Here is a 14,824-nt window from a genome sequence, read left to right as displayed (position 1 = left end):
TAACACAAGTAAATTATTATTTGAGATAAGCTTAAAGGATTTGACATTTTACTATGCCCCAAGATGTTACAGTTAGCACTGACAGTTGTATTTTTCTTTCTTTTCCTAGTGAACTCATTGGGTTATTTATTTCTTGTCATTTTTTGAGTCTACATCTTGAACTAGCAATTTGGTGGTTCAGTCTCCGAGTCTTCAACAATAGGCCATATTGTTTTATTAGGCAAAGGCTTCATTGATTCAGAGTAAATGTCAATATATGCCCGAACTGTGAGATGTGGATCTATATAATCAAAAGATCATTCATGCCACATTACAATATGTTGTATGACACGTTTGCAACGGATCCTCATTAATTTGGTAGGCCCCATAATCATGAATCTTTCTTTTCAAAACAACCATAAATTTTTCATATGTCTCATCATCTAAAACCTGAAGATCATAATCATCAGCCTCAACACCTTGCGTGTTCTTCCTTCTTACCTATTCACATTCAATTTCTTCTTGATGTTTAGAGGAAGTTTTCCATTCCATGTCATTGCCTTCTTTAATATCTTTTGCAAGCTCCTCATCACTTTCACTCTAATGTACTCTATCAAAGTAAGTATTAAAAGGCTACGCCTAAACTCTTTCAATCAATTTCAATCAACCATTTCATAACTCTGTCGTATTATTAGTCACATAATCAAACTTAGGAAGACTGTTAAAAACTTACTTGGCCTATATGTCTTATCAATTTTTGTCAATATTTGTATGCTTATTTTTTTTCCTCTTTAATATTTTTCATGTAATAATTGAAATCATCTTCATATGTTGTTCTTATTACTAACCAAAACAATGTTCTAAACATTAGTTCAAGTCATTTGCCTTTCACATTGGCAATGCATGCCTAACATAGTACTTGCTACAATTACCTAGTAGTCGACTCAGACCAGAATTCCATTAAGCTCGCAAATATGCCTTTTTGTGTAGTTGTCATGAATGTAACAAGGCTGTTGTTTTCAATACCAAGCCACATCATCAAAATGCTCAAGAACCACCTCTCCTTATGTTCTCTGTTTCTTAATGATGCCAACAACGATAAGGAAAAACATTATTTCATAACTTCTGACAATAATACTCCACTATAAGGGCCCATCAACACCAATGAACCACTTACAACCCTTGATGAACCCATGCTCCAAAGTTGGGCCCTAATAATAAGCATGAGTGGGAGACATGGCCTTGGGATGCATGGCTAGAAATATGGGGACATAGAGAGTGGGTAGCGGCTGTTACATGTTGTGCAAATTTTAATGAACTCGCAAGCGCACGAATCTATTGTAGTATAGATCAATGGTGACGAGTGTCGATCCCACGAGGAGGTGGATTTTAATTATATGTAGAATTAATTTTGTAAATGGGTGGTTGGAATTGTGGTGGAAATGATTTGGAATATGCTAAAACTTAAATTAAAATGGCGAGAATAAATTCTGAAATTGGAATTGCAATGGCGAGAATAAATTGAAGTGAAATCTATTGAAATAACGTACTTGGGTATCCGGATCCGTATCAACATGCATCATGGGCTAAATAATCCGTATTAATGCCAATTAAATCATGAGGGGGGAATCCACACCTCATGAACCACGCTCTAATCAATATGGTGCTAAGGGCTTATCGTGCCAAATAATAATAACCTTATACTAGAGAGCCGGTGTAACCAAGGCGGTATCTAGACAAGATCAGTATTATTTGTCGACGATAAGTCAAATCATCCACAAAAACTAGAGGGGAAAAGAAAATAAATTTACCAAATAAAGCCCATGACACATGTTGAGACTTCACCTTCAACCCAAGCTTGAAAGGAAATTAGCTACTCATAATTGAATTAGGGGCAAAATGGAAATTTATTAAAATACGAAGAAAATACAAGATGGAGAGAGAATTACAGAAAATGGAGTCCAAAAATGGATTCAGGGATATCAAATTAGGGGGGGGAGGCCCCCTTTTTATAGATACATGGAGTAAATCATGGCCATCGGATTAAAAACAGTTTGGACGCTCAGGATTGCGCCACGTCATCAGTCAACAGTCCACGGTTTGACCACGCGGATGAACAGTAACACGGTTTGACCCGGATGAACAGTAACGCGGTTTGGTTGAAAATAATCCTGTGTGATGCATGCACCGTACACGAGATTTTTCGTCCACTGATATGCTGCCACGTCACCATTAACAGTACATAAGAATTTTAGCCCAACAGGATCGTGACACCTCATCAGTCAATGCCACATCATCGGTCAATGCCATGTCATCGATCCGTCTATGTGAACAGTGTCGTGAACAGTAACGTAGACAGTACCGTATACGTGAATAGTACCGTACATGTGAATAGTGCCATTTTTCCTTTTATGCTCCTCCTAAGGTTTTCGACCGTCCTGAGTTCAAAAGTGATGTCCGTTTTGCCGTCTGATCTCTCCTTTATTGTGAAATGACTATAATGCCCCTAAAATACATAAAATACTTAATTAAAATAACACACACGTAATTACATCACAAGAAGGTTAAATACATAAAAGTAAGGGTTGTTAGTAAGACTTGAAATGTAAAATGACGGTTTTCTCCTTTATAAATATGCATTTTCTAACACTCAACACACCCCCCAACCAGCTTATTGCTAGTCCCTAGCAAATAAAGCGAAAACAAAATTCAATTTCGAAATGATTTTTTTTTTTTTTTTTTTTTTTTTAGAAACACTCGTGTTTATTCAATCAGATTAATGATAGCAATCAAATAAAAGTATAAGCATTATCTCCAGTCTAAAGCAACATCACACCCACATCAACCATCCACATGAATTAGCCCAGTAGACTTTGTTATAGCTACTTTCAAGAATGACATGTCAAACCCCAAAATCTCACTGGAAGTAGTGACACTCTCACAAAGAAATTAAAACCCAATAAACATAGTCACTCCAATGAATGGTAATTGAGAGAGAAAATAATAAAGAAATGATATCACATGCTCTCACCAAGATGAAATAAATATGCCCTCAGCTTAGAAATAATACGATCTCAAGTCAAATAAAATGTTAGTCAACCCACTTTATTTATCTTTTTTTTTTTTTTTATTATTATTATGCATCACTACATCTTTTTAGCCCATATAACTAGCTTCTACTTCAAACTATAGTTCCCTAAAATCAAGAAGGACTTTTATTAGGACGTAACGTAGGCTAGGGATATGGCTAACAAAGAAAGGAAATAAGGAAAACAAAGTGTATGTTTGAGAAAAATGCAGAATTTTTTTTTTTTTTTTTTTTTGAACTTGCAAGGTGGATTTCACCTATTATTGTTATTTTTATTCTTTTGAAACAACAACTTTTGTTTTTGTTTTTGTTTTTTTTTTTTTTTTTTTTGCTTTTATTTGGCATAACTTCACTGAACAACATAATTATTTACATTTTCTCAAACATAAATAGGTGATGGAACTTAAAAGACATTGGGTAATACTCCAAATCGGAGTGGGTCAAGATGATAAGTTGACAAAGAAAAGGTTTTTGTTCTTTTTTTTTTTTTTTTTTTTTTTTTTTTTAAAGGCTCAAAAGGGATAACTATGGATATTTAATAAAAGGGATGGCTAGAAAGGCTCAAACGGATCAAAGATGGCCTTTCTATCGTCTTTTAGGGCTCTAAATAATTATCCATATCTACTAGTTAGATGGGCCTCCCAATGTAGCAACACATATTTTTTTTTTCTTTTTTTTTTAATTTTACCATATTTTTTTTTTAAAGGGTTAACTTAAAAGAAATCTAGAGATCGTGTATAAAATAATAAACTGCTAAGCTGTATAGAGAATGGGCAAAAGGGTTACTCTCCAAGAAAATGATAGGCTCAACAACTCACTTGGCACTTATTTATGACATGTTCATTCCTTCAAGCAACTCATATTTGTCTCCGACATCAACATGTAAAGTAGCAAACATAGCGTAACATCACTTGAGACCAAAGATAATACAAATACTAAAATTTGAAATTAATCATGTCATCCAATGTTAAAACAAATAACACAAATTTTTTTTTTTTTTTAAACAACATTCTACCCCCCAACCTATTCTAAACATGAAAGGAAAATATGCATGCAGAAATGTAAAAATGATGTAGAAAAATTAATTAGAAAAAGAATTTTTTTTTTTTTTTTTAAACTAAGAAGATGCGTTTCTAGAGGCACTACACTCCATATTCAGCCATCTTCGACTCAAAAATTTGAAACTACATATTTATAAAGGAGAAAGAGGAAGAAAACAAGTTTTTTTTTTTTTTTTTTTTTTTTAAACGATGAAGATGCGTTTCTAGAGTAACTACACTCCATATTCAGCCATCTTCAACATAAAACGTTAGCAACAGTTAGTTTCTACAACAAAAAATCAGTAAAAACTTAACCAAGATTCCACAATTGTCGACTATTCCCTCCCCCCAACCAGAACGAAACATTGTCCTCAATGTTTTAAAGGAAAGAAGTAGAGTTTAGAAGACATCACCTGGGTGGTGCAACACAGAAGAAAATATTTACAGGCGGAGAGTTAAATCTAATTTGTACTTCTTACTGCGGCTACTGTTACCATCATTATTTGGTCGCTCCAACACAAAGGTCCAGGGGTCTGGCTCCGGTTTATAAGCTTGTAACATATCAAGTAGCTCATTAGCAGTGTGAGCACAAATAAAGAGTTTTTTCACATTAGAAGGAATGAAATAGTTTTTTATTGCATGGTTAAGAAATGCGATAAAGCCATCATAAAAGTTATTGACATTTAACAAACCGATGGGTTTCTGGTGGATGTGCAGATGGGCCCAAGATGCTAGTGTCATAAGTGCCTCTAGTGTTGCAAGATCTCCTGGAAGGAAAATAAAAGCATCAGCATGACTAAGCATTTCAGTTATTCTTTCTTGCATACCTGAGACGACTAACTCTTCTCCAGTTGATGAGTCAGACGAACTGCCCAATGGTTTTAGGACTCTTGGGATGATGCCTAACACTTGACTTCCTCTGATAAAAGCTGCTTCTGAGACCATTTTTGATAACCCTCGGTTACCTCCTCCATACACCAAGTGTAATTTTCTCGCTGCTATGCTTCGACCAAGATCTATGGCTGCCTCCACGAACTCTTTATGTTTGCCATAGGTAAATCCAGAAAGCACACAAATGTTCTTGAATTGTCTATTGGGAGTAGCTGCCATTGTGATACTTCTAAAAAAATAATTTGTGAGTGCTTAACAAAAAGTCATATTTAAAAGTCTTGGTGACAGTGGGTCACAGTTGTGTATGAGGTAACATGTCAGTGTCAAATAACGCATAAAGCACGTGGCTCGCGAGTCAAAAAGGAAACAGTAAAAAGGAAAAAGCAAACAGTAACAAAATTATTAAAGACAATAATGCAAACAATAAAACAACAGTGAAATGAAATAAAATAACAGTAAAGTAAAAGGATATTTACACGTAGTTGCGACTGTGGCTCACATCTTCCTCTGGTTTTACGTCCAGAAACGGCTTGAACGCCCTCTATGGGTCGAGGATGGGCTTCCCATCCAGTTTTCTTATAAACTGGCAAACAGGGTCGTTTATAGTCAGATTCCCGAGACTATATCGTGCATGCTCTTTCTGGAATAATGGCCATAACCGGAGAATCGCTCCTTGCACATATCCACTGGGATGCGTTTCAAGAGACAAAAGGATATCATCCAATGACTCCTTATTCAAGCCATCCCTAATGAATTGAATCTTATCTTCCCTGTTATCAGACACCATTCCTAAAGAACATGGGTTTCTATCGCAACTCATTCTGGCACACTTATGACAAGCAACAGAAATTCTTCGAGCTCGTCGTTTTCTTGCATAATTTCCTTTACCACAACCAGGCATGAATGCAATAAATTTTGGAGGTAATTCACCTGCCGATCGTACTTTAGCCTCGATTAACCAACGGATGTCAGCAGGTATGTTATTCTTCATGAGTAATCGCATGCGTTCGGTCCGAGCTTTATAGATCGTAAGGAGGGCATTCTGAGGAAGTGAAGGGAATCGCTTGTGAAGCTTCGCTAGAATCTCGTTTCTGTCCATACCTTCGCCTCAGAATATCAGTTATTATGGGAAACTGAAGTTAACCGACTTGATTGTCACGGAGTACCGTTATCCGCCACTTCACCGGGGTAACAAACTAAAGCACACAAACAGAAAAACAAATCAAAATACACAAAGAAAATTAAAATCGTCCTCTTATTGAATTTACCTCAAGCTCCAACTGGATGTCGTAAACACTTCTCTCAATATCTCGGAGTTGGCGTTCTAAACCCTCAACATAGGCTACTAACTCTGGTGGTTGTAGAGCCCAAATGCGTTGTGTTTTACAAAATTGAATCTGCCTTTTGAGATGAGTTTTGACACGTTGAAGTGGTTTAAGAATGTTCAGGAGGAACGGTCTAAGTATGAGACTCATGATTAAAAATGATAAGAGAAAACTTAATGGTAAAATAAACACACTTATGCAAAAACAATTTCAATTAGCAAAAGAATAATAATAAAAAGAAATAAAGAAAAATCAAATCAACGAAAAGAAAAAAAAATCAATTCAAATTTGGTGGGTCACTCAAATTTATTTCGATGTTTTCTCCATGTGGTTGGTACTCTAGATATGGCTTTAATCTTTGACCATTAACTTTAAACGTGACACCGTTCTTTGGGTCCTTAATTTCAATTGCCCCATGTGGAAAAACAGTATGTACAATAAATGGGCCAGACCAACGAGAGCGTAACTTACCTGGGAATAGGTGCAAGCGAGAATTGAATAAAAGCACTTTCTGACCTGGAGTGAACGATTTTCTCATAATTTGCTTATCATGGAAGACTTTCATTCGTTGTTTGTAAATCTTGGCATTTTCGTATGCATCATTGCGAATTTCTTCAAGTTCTGCCAGCTGTAATCTTCTTTCTGAGCTGGCTTGCTGCATGTCAAAGTTGAATTTCTTGATGGCCCAATATGCACGATGCTCGAGTTCCACAGGTAGGTGGCAAGCTTTTCCATACACTAGCCTGTAGGGTGACATCCCAATCGGGGTCTTGAAAGCCGTTCTATATGCCCATAATGCATCATCAAGTCTTAATGACCAATCTTTTCTGTCCGGCCTCACTGTTTTTTCTAATATGTGCTTTATTTCTCGATTGGAGATCTCAACTTGGCCACTGGTTTGCGGATGATACGGGGTCGCCACTTTGTGTGTGATTGAATACTTTGTCAAAAGAGCTTTGAATGCTTTGTTACAAAAGTGGGCACCACCATCACTGATTATCGCTCGAGGGAATCCAAAGCGTGAAACAATGTTACTTTTCAAAAATCCTATCACCACTTTGTGATCATTGGTTCTGCATGGAATTGCTTCCACCCATTTCGATACGTAGTCAACACCAACCAATATGTATTGATGGCCAAAAGAAGGGGGAAAGGGTCCCATGAAGTCGATACCCCATACGTCAAAAATTTCAACCACTAAAATTGGATTTAGTGGCATCATGTTCCTTCGTGTAATGCTCCCCATTCGTTGACACCTATCACATGAAGAACAGAAAGTGTAAGCATCTCGAAATATAGTTGGCCAATAGAAACCACATTGTAAAACTTTAGTCGCTGTTTTCTTAGCACTGAAGTGGCCTCCACAAGCTTGTTCATGGCAGAATGAAAGGATATTCTGAATTTCACTTTCTGGGACACATCGTCTAACAATTTGGTCTGCACAATACTTGAACAAATATGGGTCATCCCAAAAGAAATTCTTTATTTCCGCAAAGAATTTATCCTTGTCTTGCTTGGTCCAATGCTCTGGAAGCTTACCTGTAACAAGATAATTAACTATATCAGCATACCAAGGTAATATTTCCACACTCATTAATTGTTCATCTGGAAATGACTCATTTAATATTAATGGCTCTGTAATTGTGTCAAAATGGAGACGAGAGAGGTGGTCCGCCACAACATTTTCTGTGCCTTTCTTATCCTTGAATTCCAAGTCGAATTCCTGCAAAAGTAACACCCAACGAATTAGTCTAGCTTTTGCATCTTTCTTTGTGAGAAGATATTTAAGAGCAGCATGATCTGTGAATATAATTATTTTACAACCAATGAGATAAGATCGAAATTTCTCTAATGCAAACACTACTGCTAGCATTTCTTTTTCAGTAGTTGAATAATTCAACTGTGCATCATTCAATGTCATACTAGCATAGTAAATAACATGGGGAATTCGATCAACTCTTTGTCCTAATACTGCTCCTACTGCATAATCAGATGCATCACACATGAGCTCAAATGGTAAGTTCCAGTTTGGGGCCTGAATGATGGGTGATGATGTCAACAACTGCTTTAATTTTTCAAACGCCATGAGACATGAATCATTAAAGATAAAAGGTACATCCTTAGCAAGTAAATTGCATAAGGGTCTAGAAACTTTGCTAAAATCTTTAATGAAACGTCTATAGAAACCAGCATGCCCAAGGAAAGATCTTACTTCTCTGACTGTTTTAGGTGGAGGAAGATTAGAAATTAGATCCACCTTGGCTTTGTCAACCTCAATACCTTTGCTTGAAATGATGTGACCGAGAACAATACCTTGTTTTACCATAAAATGGCACTTCTCCCAATTTAAGACTAAGCTCTTCTCGGTACATCTCTGCAGAACTAGCGTTAGATGATGTAAACATTGATCAAACGAGTCACCAAAGACAGAAAAATCATCATAAAGACTTCAAGGAATCGTTCAACCATATCAGAAAAAATGCTCAACATGCATCGTTGGAATGTAGCAGGTGCATTACATAATCCAAATGGCATTCTCCTATATGCAAATGTGCCAAAAGGGCAAGTGAAAGTGGTCTTCTCTTGATCTTTTGGTGCTATGGGAATCTGATTATATCCTGAGTAGCCATCTAGAAAGCAATAAAATTCGTGGCCTGCTAATCTATCAAGCATTTGATCGATAAATGGTAAAGGAAAATGGTCTTTACGTGTGACAGAATTCAACTTTCTATAATCAATGCATACACGCCATCCTGTAGTTACTCTAGTTGGTATCAATTCATTATCAGCATTGGTAACTACTGTGACTCCTGACTTTTTGGGGACGACTTGTACAGGACTGACCCATGAACTATCAGAAATTGGGTAAATGATACCTGCATCTAATAGCTTAAGGACTTCAGTTCTAACAACTTCTTTCATATTAGGATTTAACCGACGTTGCATTTCCCTAGTAGATTTAGCATTTTCATCAAGGTGAATGTAATGCATGCAATCTGCAGGGTTTATACCTTTTATGTCTGCTATGGTCCATCCTAATGCTCCTTTATGCTCTTTTAAAACATCCAACAACTTACCTTTTTGTTCATCATTGATGGATGATGAGATGATTACCGGCAGAGTACTTTCTTCTCCCAAAAATGCATATTCCAGAGTGTTGGGTAATGGTTTGAGCTCGAGTTTCGGTGGTGATTCTGATGATGGAATGAGTTTCTTCTCTGATGGTGCTAGTTGTTCAACTCTTGACTTCCATTTATTAGTGTCCATGGATGGTGCTGAGTCAAGTAGGGCGTTGACCTCTTCGACCGATCTGTCAATATCAAAATCCAAACCAAAGTGAGTTAAACATGTTTGTAAAGGGTCATCACTAAGGTTTGAAATAAAAGTATTATCGACTATTGTTTCTATTAAATCCACATCAACAATTCCATCATCTGCACTGTGAGGTTGTTTGGCAATGTTGAAGATGTTTAGCTCCATAGTCATGTTGCCGAAGGACAATTGCATATTTCCGGTCCTACATTGAATATGAGCATCTGCAGTTGCCAAGAAAGGTCGGCCTAGAATAATGGGGATGTGCTTCCTTGAGTCCTGTATTGGTTGAGTGTCAATTACAATGAAATCAACAGGAAAATAAAACTTGTCTACCTGGATAAGCACGTCCTCCACAATACCACGAGGTATTTTTGTGGACCGATCTGCAAGTTGTAACACCACTGGAGTTGGGTGTAATTCTCCCAGTCCAAGTTTCACAAATACAGAGTAAGGCAACAAATTTACACTAGCTCCTAAATCCAACAAAGCATTCTCAATTGTGTGGTTCCCTATACTACATGAGATAGTGGGGGAGCCTGGGTCTTTGCATTTTAGAGGAATTTTATGTTGGAGTATAGAACTAACATTTTCTGTTAAAAATGCCTTCTTTTGAACATGCATATTTCTCTTTTTAGTACAAAGGTCTTTAAGAAACTTGGCATAAGATGGAACTTGTTTAATAGCATCAAGTAAAGGGATATTAACACTTACCTGTTTGAAGATTTCAAGAATCTCACCTGTGGATTTTCCCTTTTTTCCTTTAGCTAACCTCTGAGGAAATGGAGCCTTGGGAATGTACTCTCGTGGGTTGGTTTCTTCTTTCTCCTCCGGTGGTGAGTCTTCAACATTCACAGGTACAATTTGATTTTCTTTTGTCACCGGCATCTCCACTTTATTGTCGACTTCTTTTCCTTTTCGCAAGGTCATGACTGCTTTGACCTCTCCATGCTGTTGTGGTGAACTGGTACTTGCTTCATGCACTCCTTTAGGATTAGGCACTGGTTGACTTGGAAACTTGCCTTTCTCAACAGTCATTGCCAAGGTCTGAACTGAAGAAGCAAGTTGTCCCACCATCTTCTCGAGGCTTGAAACTGATTGGGCTTGTGAGTTAAAGCCCGCTCTCAATTCATTTCGTAGTCCATCAATGGTGCGATTCTGTTGCTCAATCGTGGAATGAGTAAGATTCTTGAGATTCTGGAATGAATCCTCCCATGGTCTGGGTTGAGAGTAGTTTTGGTTCTGATTGAATGGTCTAAATGGGGGCTGAGAGGCTTGAGGAATTTGAGGAATTTGTTGCATTGGTGGAGCTGGAGCTGCTGGTCCATTCTGTTGGAATCCTTGAGACCATGAAAAATTAGGGTGGTCTCTCCATCCAGGATTATATGTGTTGGAGTATGGGTTGTAATTCGATGGTTTTCTCATTACACCTATGACATTGGCTTGATCGGAGTATGAGTCATGGTCATGTGGTTCTGTTGATTTAGCAGTCGACAACGATGCTATTTGTCGAGCAAGACCTTCAACCATCTCCTTGACTTCTTTGATTCCCGAAGTTGACTCGCCAATGTGAACCTCATTCACTCCTTTAATCCTTCTAGTATTCATGAGTGATCGACTCCGTTGTTGGGAATTGTCCGCTTGTCGCTGGAAGAATTCCCAAATCTCTGTTGCGCTTTTTGACATTAGCTCTCCTCCACTTGTTGCCATTAGCCATTCTTGCACATTCGGCAATAATCCCTCCAAAAAGTATTGGCATTGGTGCCATTTTTCGTACCCATGATGTGGACACTTCAAGAGTAGCCCATTGAATCGCTCCCAAGTTTCGAAAAACTGCTCGTCCTCTCTTTGTGTAAACTCTGAAATTTCCCTGCGAATAGCATTGGTTTTATGCACTGGGAAATATTTATTCAAAAATTTCGTTACCATTTGTTCCCATGATGAAATGCTATTGGCAGGTAATGTATTAAGCCATGAACGAGCTCTATCCTTTAAAGAAAATGGGAATAATCTGAGTTTAACATCATCGTCTGAAAAATTTTCATATTTAAAAGTTTGACAAATGGTATGAAAATCATTCAGATGATTATATGGGTCCTCATTTTCTAGGCCATAAAATGTGGGGAGACAATTTAGCACACTAGGTTTTAGTTCAAAGCTCCTAGCAGCTACATTTGGGTATCTTATGCATGATGTGCTCAAATTAGCTAAGGGACTAAAATAATCCTTAAATGGCCTCTCCTGTGGTGCTTGTAAATCCATTTTATTTTTAACGTGTTTGTGTGTGCGAAGTGTTTTTTCTAATTCAAGGTCTATAGGTTCAAGATTTGGTAATAATGACCTACGACCATGCATGCAAAATAAATAAAATAAAAATAAAGATGGGAACAAAAACAAATAAAAATAAAGAAGAGGGAGAAATTACGATACTAACCTTATTGCGCTATTACAACCTTTCTATAAAAATACACAAAAACAAATACATGAAATAAATTAACTAAAAATTAAATTAATAAGATAAAGAAAAAAAAATTATAAAGAAAAATAAATTGAAAATTAAATTACAGAATTTTAAAGAAGAGAAAAAGAAAAGAAATACTAACCTTTAAATGTAGATTAACTTTTTTATTTTTTTCTTTTTTTTTTTTTTAATAATAAAAAAAAAATACAAGAAAACAAATAAAAGAAATTATTCACAAAAATTAATTCTATGAATTAAAATTACTTACCTCCCCGGCAACGGCGCCAAAAACTTGTTGTGCAAATTTTAATGAACTCGCAAGCGCACGAATCTATTGTAGTATAGATCAATGGTGACGAGTGTCGATCCCACGAGGAGGTGGATTTTAATTATATGTAGAATTAATTTTGTAAATGGGTGGTTGGAATTGTGGTGGAAATGATTTGGAATATGCTAAAACTTAAATTAAAATGGCGAGAATAAATTCTGAAATTGGAATTGCAATGGCGAGAATAAATTGAAGTGAAATCTATTGAAATAACGTACTTGGGTATCCGGATCCGTATCAACATGCATCATGGGCTAAATAATCCGTATTAATGCCAATTAAATCATGAGGGGGGAATCCACACCTCATGAACCACGCTCTAATCAATATGGTGCTAAGGGCTTATCGTGCCAAATAATAATAACCTTATACTAGAGAGCCGGTGTAACCAAGGCGGTATCTAGACAAGATCAGTATTATTTGTCGACGATAAGTCAAATCATCCACAAAAACTAGAGGGGAAAAGAAAATAAATTTACCAAATAAAGCCCATGACACATGTTGAGACTTCACCTTCAACCCAAGCTTGAAAGGAAATTAGCTACTCATAATTGAATTAGGGGCAAAATGGAAATTTATTAAAATACGAAGAAAATACAAGATGGAGAGAGAATTACAGAAAATGGAGTCCAAAAATGGATTCAGGGATATCAAATTAGGGGGGGGAGGCCCCCTTTTTATAGATACATGGAGTAAATCATGGCCATCGGATTAAAAACAGTTTGGACGCTCAGGATTGCGCCACGTCATCAGTCAACAGTCCACGGTTTGACCACGCGGATGAACAGTAACACGGTTTGACCCGGATGAACAGTAACGCGGTTTGGTTGAAAATAATCCTGTGTGATGCATGCACCGTACGCGAGATTTTTCGTCCACTGATATGCTGCCACGTCACCGTCAACAGTACATAAGAATTTTAGTCCAACAGGATCGTGACACCTCATCAGTCAATGCCACATCATCGGTCAATGCCACGTCATCGATCCGTCTATGTGAACAGTGTCGTGAACAGTAACGTAGACAGTACCGTATACGTGAATAGTACCGTACATGTGAATAGTGCCATTTTTCCTTTTATGCTCCTCCTAAGGTTTTCGACCGTCCTGAGTTCAAAAGTGATGTCCGTTTTGCCGTCTGATCTCTCCTTTATTGTGAAATGACTATAATGCCCCTAAAATACATAAAATACTTAATTAAAATAACACACACGTAATTACATCACAAGAAGGTTAAATACATAAAAGTAAGGGTTGTTAGTAAGACTTGAAATGTAAAATGACGGTTTTCTCCTTTATAAATATGCATTTTCTAACACTCAACATTACACACCAAGAGAGTGGGCAACGGCAGTTACGCCCCACAACCTCCTTATTTATAGGCTTATGGACAGCGGTTGCCTTATTCCTTGGGAGAGTGGATATGTGCTTCCTTGTACATGCTTGGTGGGTTCCTAGTTTTGTGGGAAATGAATTGAGGTAGGGCAAGGGCAACGCGCCACCTCGCTTTAGCAAATGTGGGTGTCATTTGCAATATGTATATCTAGTGAAAGTGGGCATGTGTTTTGGGATGGCAATTTTGGATGAGAGTGACATCTTTTAAGCACACATAGCTTTTTGTTAGGTTGTAACTTTTCTTATTGAGGGAAATAGAAAAGTTGGAGGCTGGTGTCTCTATAAAACTAAACATGAACCTCATGAATCTTAACTTATTAGTTTTTTCTTCATTAATATATTGTAGCTTACAAGTAATCATGTATTTCTTTAATTCAAAATGGCTTCATAGTTCATTAAGATACAACAACCTTTTGAACTAGATTGTAATTTGACAACACATCATCTTACTCAAACAACTCATTGTTCGTATTATCTGGGTATCTCCCTCATCAACATGTTGTACATCACCATTAACATTCTGTTCAACAACTTATTCATTGTGTGTTTTGTTAACAATATCATTATCATTCGACCAAAATACTTCATCTTCTTTAAACTATAGTTTTACGAATAATTGACTATCAAAATTACAACCAAATAAATTATAATATAGATATTTTATATTTTACAAGAGATTGATTTTTTTATATGTTTAAGAGGCTATTGTCACGTCTCATATATAAGTTTAACAGAAAAGAAAAAAAATAAATAATTTGAATTCTAAATTGCAACCATATTAAACCCTTTTTTAACTCTTTCCAATTTTACCATAACTCAATTTGAATCATTGTTCATCCATGAATTAAAAATGTATACAAATATGAAGAAAAGAAAATGCAATTTCTTAAAACCCCCAAATCAATTGAGACACAAATGTTACATTTTACTTACCTTTAACAAATTAATTGTGAATCCTTTTAGATCTCTTTTTTGACCCCAAGTTTGTTTGCTCACTATTTCAATT

Source organism: Citrus clementina, unplaced genomic scaffold (assembly GCF_000493195.1).
Source record: "Citrus clementina cultivar Clemenules unplaced genomic scaffold, Citrus_clementina_v1.0 scaffold_3, whole genome shotgun sequence".
Taxonomy (NCBI): Eukaryota; Viridiplantae; Streptophyta; class Magnoliopsida; order Sapindales; family Rutaceae; genus Citrus; species Citrus x clementina.
This window is presented reverse-complemented; position numbering follows the sequence as displayed.